Below are 10,785 nucleotides of genomic sequence, written 5' to 3' on the forward strand. Positions count from 1 at the left end.
CTTGACTCTGGACAGAGTGGGCATGTACACACTGAGCTTGATTGACACCCTTTTCACTTATCAGTCAGTTCTGTTGCACCTAATGGTGCAAGACATCTCATCATACTTGACAGTACAGCAGAGAGAACAGATTGGATCAACCAGTGTAATTGTTCAGGGCCTTTAGTTACAATCTTAAGGTATGTGTACTTTAATTTTGGAATTAATTAGAAGTGTTTAACACAGTTTTTCATTAGGTCGGCCTTTCCGCAACAAGCATTTAAAGTAGCTAGTTAAAACTAATGCCCTACAATACAATAGCCCAGTCATGAATCCTGCAATGGTTCAATTTTACAATATAAATACCTTATATATATATATATATATATATATATATATATATATATATATATATATAATATTTATTTCAATCTGTATAGATTGAGAACACTTTACTTTCACATTTGCAAGACTAAGCTACTGTAAACCTTTTTAAGAAATGAGTCTGTACATAAAAAGGACATTTTAGTACAATGCAGATCAACAAGGTCCAGTGAAGTTTTTATGAAAGATTTTATTTTAAAAGCTCAATGAAATGTGACATGAGTAAGGACAAAACACAAGCAAATATAATTAATCAAATTTATATCATAGACACAGAGGATTCCATTTGACCAACAAAACATTGAGGTAACTGAAAAGTAGCATACAAAAACATCATCAGAATAACTCTGAGCAAACAAAAAAACATGCACTGCACATTTTGGCGAGGGTTGTTTAAAGAGCTGTCTTTAAGAAATAATAGATAAACACCACTTTATACAAAAAAGAAAGTGAAGAAATGCCACTCCTCAGGGAAGGCAATAGATTGTATAGTTATCTCCCAAACAGGGCAAAATCTCTACCCTACAACTATACAATCTACTACCTCACACTGTGTGAGCGACTGGAACATGAAAACATTTTTGATCCATGCAAATGTCAGAGTACTAATCTGAGATGCGTGTCTGCCACTTTGAGAAAGACAGTAAGTTGAATAGTTATCTCCAAGTGCGGGTGTGACCCTAAAACTATACAACCTACTACCTCATCCCACAGCACAAACAGAGCCAGGCAAGTTTTAATGATGAGGAGACGCCTCAAACCAAGGACATAGGATGACAGCTGACATCTTACACTGTGGAGACAAAGTCACATGGAGAGGTTAGCTTCTATGTCAATAATATTACACCTTAGGCAGGTTCTCAACAGGTGTGAACCAACAGGGTATTTCAACTGTGTTCGGTGTTAATAAGCTTACTTTCAGCCCAATTAACAAAGTGGGAATAATACAACTGACTGAGTCCCTGGATGTTGAAGTTACTGACTCCCAACTAATACGTACTTGTGTGACCAGATTATCCATTTTACAGTAGATACTCAAGACTACTGACGATGGAGATCAATCTGACAAACCGTAGTGTTCATTTGAATTTCAGGACCAAGGACAGCAGCTGCCAGTGGGGTAATTTTGTGCTGCGAAACACACCAGACATCTGGAGGACATATTCTGTTAACCTCAGCTGCCCACAAACCATTATTGGACAAGGCTGATTTTCACCATTAATCATTTAGTGTAGTGTTTCCCACACACACACACTTTACTTTGGTGGGCATTCCAGGTATATTAACAGCTGCAAAAATATTTGGTGACCATCTACTAATCACACATATTCTGCAGATTGTGATGGGACTGCTCCCATTTCTTGTAGACCAGGGCTCACCAGCATGATGCCCACAGTGAGCATCTGAGTCGACTGCAGGGCACCTGGACCGTTTCATAATACATGTAACCTATTAAATGTATAGCAGTGTTTCACACATATAGACTTTATTTGGCTGGGCCCAAGTATATTTGGTACATATATATATATATATATGGGGGTGTCACACCATCTGCAATCAATTAACTAGTTGACAATCTGCCCTTGCTCTTCCACTCTCGTCTACTGACATTCGCACATGCTCTGCAGACAGAGAGATGCTCTGTGGTATTAAATGCAAATCTTCACATCTGAAGCTAGAAACTGCAAATGCTGGACATTTTTACTTAGAAAATGAATGAAAAGATTAACTGACTACCAAAATATTTTGCAATACATTTTCTCTGCATTTACCAATTAAATTTGATTGCAGCTTTACGTTTGAACAGAATTAAAAATGTGCACTGAGTGTTTGATGGCATATAGTTAGAGACAACTTTAAACATTTGATGATTTTAGGTGTACATTTTGTCTGGACTAAAGTAGACCAGGGTTTCTTGCAGCAGTACAAGAGATGCCCAGTCTCTCCTTAACTAAAGAGCCTCCACGAATGTCAGAAGATGATAATACATTTTTATGAAATATCATATTATGCTTGTAAAGCTTCAGGGAAAACTAGTATTATCTGTGTTACATTACACACCAAAGGTCAAGTTTAATTAGTAAGACAATGTTCAAATTACATTGACAATGCAATGATATGTGTCATATGATCATATGATATGTGACAGCTTAAGGACTGAAATTGTGGATCTGGAGATGTTATTTTTTCCAGACATGATTTTGTCTTCTTCAAATTGCTGACAAAACCAGCAATGTCCTGTACCTGAAGATATTTCATTTACAATGAAATACAACAAGGAAAAGTAGCACATCTTCTAATGTGACAACCTGAAACACAAGAACATTCGGCCTTTAATGAATCATTTAACCCATTCTCTGACATCATATCTGAGGTGTTAAATGAGTGGATTTGTTATTTTAGTGGACTGATTGGCACTTTAGCAAATTCTTACTGTTTGAGAATGAGTAACTTCATAATCAAGAAATTAGATTATTATATTTAAAGAGTGATCCAATCAACCATGACCATAAACCACAGTCATACGGTTGTTGCTACTTGATTCACATGTATCAAAACCAAGTCACCTAAGACAGGGTCATTCCCAGCTGCCTACCGTCTCCATGGTTAGGTGCGTTGCATCTCTTGAAGCCTGTCCAATCTACTTCAACCTCCACGCATACACAAATGTTACTCGGTGCCCATTTGAAAGGAAGAAACCCTTCAAATCATGAACCTACTGCCTGCCCAGTGCCATCCCAGAAAAATATTTAAGACTCGTTTTCCTGCAGGGCTGTTCTGTTATGTTGTTTATTGGACTTCCTGTTAATTAGGGGATTTTGACAGATTTGCTGTAAGTCACTCTTAACGTTAGATAGAAATCAGCCTTTATGCCTAATACTGGCAGCAGGACCGACACTCCTTCAACAGGCAATGGAGGCTGGCAAGCTAGTTCTTATAATTAGCCAACGTGACTGGGCATTTAAGAACAACAGCTTAAGTGGATAATATCACCGATGGGAAAGTCCTACTACATGTAGTAATCAAAAGCACATCTAATGTGCTTTAGTCGTTGCACCGCACTCTGCCGGGTATGCCAGTAAACCACTCCTTACAACTTGCTAGCTAGCCCTGTCGAGCTAACAGCGAGCTAGCAGCACGTTCCAGCATGGTTGTCCAGAAAAGCAAACGTAGGTAAAAAGTACAACAGCTGGCTTTTTTGCTATACGATAATACCAGGTGGCATTATAAAGTGTTTTAAATAGAGAATGTCCGGGCATTGAGGTATGTGTATTTAAAAAATGTACGATTAATACAGTCTACCCACCTGTCTGCCATGTCGGAATGCTCCTCCACCCTCCGACTGCTTCTTCTTCGTGGATTATTGGCGCAGTTTACAACGACTTTAACGGGCGCATTACTCCCCCCTGCTGTTTAGAGTGAGGACTACATCAATAACTCAAATCAGAATGCGAATGAATGAATTGTCTCCAGGTAAAAAAAACAAACAAACAGAAACATTACAAACAGCACAAGTCTACTGCAGTGTGGCCTGACCATTTAAAGCCCTTGCGGGCACAAAACTCCTCCCTAAACATCTTCTTTTTTCTTTTCTTTTCTTTTTTAACAGATTGGTTGTCTGTATCTGCAACCAGAGGGGAGGAGGGTGGGGTGAAGTGAAGTGTGTCAATGAGGACTGGCAGGGTTGGGAGTGGGGATACCAATTATTTTAGAAGATATGCTAATCATTTTTTTTTTTTAAGGCACTTGTTTCTATTGCTGAGGGAGAGCATTGTAAAATACCAGGTGCTATAATACAGGAGGATGGGTTCAAATATACTTTGGAAGTAGAAGTAGGCTAGTAGGTGGCATTTGACTGAAAGAGCCTAAGTCTACCAATGTCAGACAGTCTTTGTTGGTAGCATTTGTGGGTGTCTGTGGTGTGGTTATTAAAGTTCAATTGATTGTCCAGGATGATGCCAAAGTGTACTTAAGGTTCTCCACCATCTCCACTGGCTGGCTGTTGGTGGAAGTGGGGCAATAAGGGGTGGAGTGTATTACAGGTGTCCAAGATGAGCTCTTTCTTTTTTTTTAATACGATTTTATTTAGATTTTTCAATACATACAAGACAAGAAGGGACAAATAACCACAGGCTTGACGACAGAACAAAACAAAACAATAAAGGCCAAGCCAAAAATAAAATAAAACAAAAACACACTACAATTGCTCCACGCATCCAACAAACAGGTTCAATATCAGTGTCGTCATCTAAACCTTCAATACAGGTAGGAGTACATTTGCGCCAAATATTATTCCTCTTTATAATAATAATAATAACACAACATTTCTCTTTTCCAGTGTAGTAATGTGGGAGGGTGTGTGGATTTCCAATGTTTAAGGATCAGTTTTTTTAAAACGATTGATGAAAAAGGAATAATCCAACTCAGTGGGTACCTCACTGTGTCCTGCGACATGTCCTGGAGTATACAAACTGATGGATTGAACTTAAATCTGACCTTAAATATGTCTGATAGCCAATTGTCTATATTAACCCAGATCTTCTAAGTTTTGCTGCAGTCCCAAAATGCGTGGATTAACGAATCTGAAGTTCCACATTTAAACAGTTTCCTGATATATGTGGATTGTATTTATGCACTTTATCCCTTGTGCAGTAGGTTCTATATATGATCTTATATTGAATTAAACGTAAATTTTCATTGACAGTAATATCTCTTGTTAAATTCCAACAATCTCTCCATGTTACATCAGTATCCTCTCGTTTTAAATCTTGGTTCCACAAATGTATTCTTGACTGTAGCAAATTATCTACAGAATACGATTTCTGCAAGAGTCTGTAGACTTAACCTGTTAAATGATCGCCTGTTTCTGAATCAAATATAACACCTTCTAAATTACTCTGCTGTCCAAATGACTGTAAATCCAAAGTTAGAAATAAGCTTCTGAGTTGCATATACCGAAAAAATTCTCCATTAGACAAACCAAATTTCTTTAGTAGATCAGCCCATGAACTGAGTTTGTTTCCATACATTTAATCATTCATAGTTTCTATACCGCTATCTCTCCATGTAGACCAGCTTAAAGGATAACTACCGTTTTTTACAACCTGGACCTTATTTCCAGCAAACTATATGGTCATTTACTCACCCAGATAACTTTGGTGTCATTTGAAGTCGTTCGGACGAAATTAGATCCAGTGTAGCGCCGATATATCCATATAATGCGAGTAACGGGGCACCGACACACAGCCTCTATAACGCATTACCTGCCATGAAACTAGTTCATTTCACCAATATTTTGTTACGATATGCTAATGCTATTCCCCTCTGAGTCCGGGCTCGTCCGTTATCAACATCCGGGGTCAAACTAGCAGTAGCAGCTACAGGTAAACAAGCCGCGCTGTCGCGGGTGCGCGCGCAGCTCAGAGACGACATCTTCCAGGTCAGAGGTAGTAGATCAGCCTACAGACCCCGGATGTTGACAACAGACGAGCCCGGACTCAGAGGGGAGTAGCACTAGCGTATCGTAACAAAATATTGGTGAAATGAACTAGTTTTGTGGTAGATAATGCGTTATATAGAGGCTGTGTCGATGCCCCGTTACTCGCATTATATAGATATATCGGCGCTACACTGGATCTAATTTCGTCCGAACGACGCCGAATGACACCAAAGTTATCTGGATGAGTAAATGACCATATATTTTGCTGGAAATAAGGTCCAGGTTCTAAAAAAACGGTAGTTATCCTTTAATGGTGAATTTTGAAGAGCTATCCAAGGATTGTTCCATAAAGAAGTATTTTTGGGGGCTGATATTGACTCATTCAAAATACCTTTCATTTTTCTCCATGTTGTTGCTAAAGTTCTTACTACAAAGCTAAAGAGCTAATCTGTAGTTATTTACCCTCTGTAAAAGTAAAAATGTGTGATCTTGTTTAAGTTTGGACAGTTTACCTTCCAGCTCTTGTAAAGATTTTTTACGAGACCTTTCTAAAACTGCTATTTCTCCTTCGTTTTCTTTAATTTGTAAATCTAATTCATTCTTTTTCTTTGCTGAGAATGAAATTATCATTCCTCTTATATAAGCCTTAAAAGCATCCCATATTATTTCAGGAGTTGGTGTATCCTCTTGTTCAACATTTGTAATAATAAAGTTATCTATTTTGTCATTAATGTATCTTATAAACTCTACGTCTACTAAGTGAGCTCTATTCATTCTCCATATTCGATCACTCTGTTTATTTTCGAATGGCACAATAGGACAAGACACTGGTGAATGATCTGATATCACGATTTCATGAATTTTAAAGCCCAATACATTGTAAAGCGCAGATCTGGAAATAAAAAGTAGATTCTAGAATAGCTCTTCTTGCTCTGTGAGTAAAAAGTATAATCTTTTGTCATTGGAAATAGCAATCTCCATGTATCTTCTAAGTTATTTGTTGAAATGAAATTTTTCAACTTCTTTGGAGGGTCTTTGTGTCTTCCTTTTTTTTAGACTATGCTGGTCACGTTTGTCGAAAGTATGGTTGAAGTCCCCCCTAATTCCTGTCTGATTGTTATTTAGTATATTCTGAATGTTATCTAAAAATGCTAGGTTGGCTCCTGGAGCTATATACAAAGATACTAGTGTATACCTTTCTCCATATATAGTACAAGTTATGATGAGATAACTGCCGTCTTGATCTTTGTGTAATGCTATCAAAGAGAACGGTATATTTTTACTGATCAGAATTCCTACTCCCCTACTATTGCTGCAATAAGTGGCGGCATAAGCCTCTCCCACCCAGTCTCTCTTCAAATATTCAATTTCCCCTTTTTTGAAATGTAATTCTTGTTAAAAAAAAAAAAAAATCAGAAGAAATACTTTTTAAATGTGCCAGAATCTTGTTTTTTGTACCGTTGCGTAAACCATGAACATTCCATGTGATACACTGGATTTATTAGTTAATACAAATAAGGAATCAAATTTTACCTTTCCTAAATTTACTACTATATGAATAACTTATCAAGTAAGGACCCTTTATACGCCAGAAGTCTCCTTGTATTGAGGTCTTGGTGAAGATCATACTGGCATCCAAAGGGTTTTTTTATAAAGGTGTGGAGCAAACATTTAACAATAAACATACATAGAACATAAAAGTACAATTACTGTAAGGCGCACTACCTTTGTGGGGTCTTTGAACTCCACTTCTCCACCTGCTGTGCCTAGTCCTGCAGGTTTTAATATTTCTGCTTGACGCCAATCCTGTGGCACCGTTCCAAATCCACAGAGGTTATTTCCACCCCTAATTCCACCGATATCAGATTGACGATATAGCCCGATAAATTGTCGCACTCTTCTTCCTCTGGTAAATTGAGAATTCGGATGTTGTTTCGTCTCATTCTGTTCTCTTGGGAGTCTAAGTCATCCTCCAAGTGTTCAAGCTGTTTTTCCAAATAATTGATTCTCTTTTCTTGTGAATCAATACGCACACCTTGGCCGTGAACATCATAGGCAATAGATTCCATTTTCTTATCAAGTGATTCTATTTTATTTTCAATTGATTTTACTTTAAGTTCAACTGATACCAGCATCAAAAGTATTTTCTCTGTTTTGCTGAATATCATTTAACTGTTCATTCCTGTCTTGTGCATCTCCGTGTTGTTCTTTGTTCTCTTTGTCTCTGGCCTTCGGGGGCATGGTTGATTTGTTTGTTCGCGCTTCTTATGAACAACAAACGCGTCAGATTCCTAAAGTCCTTTGTATATATAGACTTGGACGTTTTCAGGTTTATCTTCTCATTTCTGTATGGATTAGTCTTATGTACCTTGATTACAGCGCAGTTTTAGGCACAGCGTTCCTGGAGCTACTCGTACCCCATGTGTTTCATCCCACGCATGCGCTTTCCCCACAAGATGAGCTCTTTCCTCTTGGAGATGTTGAGGAGGAGGTGATTTCCTGTGCACCAAGGGGTGAAGTAGGCAACAGTTTGTTGGTAGGTTGTGACTGAATCCCTGTCAGTGAGGAGGGCGAATATTTGAATATTTGAAATATTTTGTCATTTGACCGTCATTGGTGTACAGTGTGTATTGAAAGGGACTCAGAACACAGCCTAGGGGTGCTCCAGTGTTAATGGTGATTATGGGGGATGTGGTAGCCACCCTGACTGCCAGGTGTCTGTCACTGAGGAAACAATGGATTCAGTGGATGAGGAGAGGGGGAATGTGGAGATGGTGGAGTTCAGATCAGATGCCATTGAATGGTATTGGAGGGGAAGCTATAATCTATAAAGAGGACCCTGGCATAGTTGCTTTGGGGGTCCAGGTGTTAGAGGACAGTATGAAGGAGGCATGCCACAGCATCCTCTGTCCCTCTTTTTGCCTTGTAGGAGAACTGGTAGGGGCCTATCTGTGGGCTAACAACCTGGAGGGTGGCATTCAGTACCAGTTTCTTGAAGCATTTTGCAGTTATGGAAGTGGTCTACAAAGACTTAGTTCAGAGGGGTGGGTTTTTTTAGTGACAGGAATAATGGTTTTCCAGAGGGTGGGGATGGTTGCAGTCTGAAATTACTCACTAAGGATAGAATAGAGAACAGAGGAGAGCTCCAAAGAGCAGCTCTTGAGCAGCACCCCCTTTGATCCAATCTGGGTCAGGAGCCTTGCTAGCTTTGCACCTCATAAGCTGATGGTAGGCATTTTGCATACCAAGTCACACTGAAAATGCATGAATTCAATAATTTAATTAGGTCATAGTAGTAGGGAACATGATGAAAAAAGAAACGCTTATAATGCAAAAAGCTTGTAGAAAAATGATTAAATGCAGTAGAGTGAGGCCCATGAAATGGTATGAAGCTCAGAGCAAGTTCAATCAGGAAGACTATCATTTCACTCACGTCTGCCCCTGCTCCCTCCATTCACCTGACGTGGGTGTTTCTTCATGTACTCTTTCGCCATTTAATCAACCAGATTCTGCCACGAACACTATCAGCCAATCGTGTCTCCGCTGTCAAACTTAAAACCGCTCTCCTCTCTGCTGTCAGCTGTCATTTCAGGCATTTGTTCGACCCTCCTCCACCCCATCCTCCTCCAGCTCTTCATCCAGGGGCTAGGTTCTACTCACCAGAATCAACTCCCCCGTCATCAGATCTCCAGGATCCTTCTTCCTCCATCACCACCACCAGTGTGGTGTGCCAAACTTTCTCATTCTCTTTTGTACATATGGCAATGAATCTTCATGTTCACTAAAATAAATTACGAGTCTCTCCTGATTGAAATATTATTCAGTGATATTAACTTATCAAAGATATATAGTATGTCGGCTGAAGCCACTATCCGTTGGGGGTCAGTTTCAGTAATACACTGATACATATTAGAGTGTGCATTCATGAAAATTTGTAAATATTCAGTAGAGTCACAAAGTCCTGGACCAGTAGTGAAATTATTTTATTTTGCACCTGTTTGAAATGTAACACTTTTTTCATTACAAATGATAATATTTGAAAAACTTACATACATTTTAGAATATCTTAATATTTGGTATGTTCTCCCTTTGAGTGAATGACAGCATGTGCACAAACTGACATGGACTCCACAAGTTTGTGTAGAACCTGATGACTCATGTTATCCCTGTTGTTTTATCCCTCATGTTTTATCAAAGATTTAACCTTTCACTCAAACTGTAAGACTGATATTATCATTTGTAATGAAAAAAACTATTACATTCAAAACAAATGTCAAGTACAATAATTTTGTTCTAGGACTCACACATTTCTAAGATCCAAATCATGCTGAATTCACATATACAAGTATTAACCAACTTAATTTATCACATCCCCTTTATACTAATGACTGAATGTATCAGCTATAGTAATGTGCAAACACAGTTTGGGGAATAACGGTCTGAAGACTACATTCTTAGATCCCAAAATGCATTTCTATAATAACACACATTTGAGACTTAATAGTGAATTCCTCTCTTTGGAATGAAATGAGTTTGTATGTCACCACTGTGACAACACCAGGAGGCACTCTTTCCTTTCTTTCTGATTTAGATGCTGAGCTGCTGATGAGATTAAAGCAGCTAAGTCCATAAAAGAAATTTGAGCAATACAAAACATTTTGACACAATTGGAAATATCACAAACTGGCATGGTTCACTCTTTGCCCAGGACAGGTTGGCTCTCCAGAAGCTCACTAAAACTGCTCAGAACATAATTGGTAACCATCTAGAGCATCAGTGACATCACTAAAGTGAGATGTCTGCCCAGAGCCCAAGGATACTAAAAGAGAACACCCACCCCAGCTGCAATCTGTTCACCCTGCTGCCACGTGGCAAACATACAGAAGTATCCACTGCCATACCACCAGACTACAGAGCAGCTTCTTTCCTCAAGCTGTGAGACTCCTAAAGTCATCTTTGACACAAAAGCATTAAGATTTTAT

This window comes from Pagrus pagrus (genome assembly GCF_965226575.1).
Source record: "Pagrus pagrus genome assembly, chromosome: 3".
NCBI classification, from domain to species: domain Eukaryota; kingdom Metazoa; phylum Chordata; class Actinopteri; order Spariformes; family Sparidae; genus Pagrus; species Pagrus pagrus.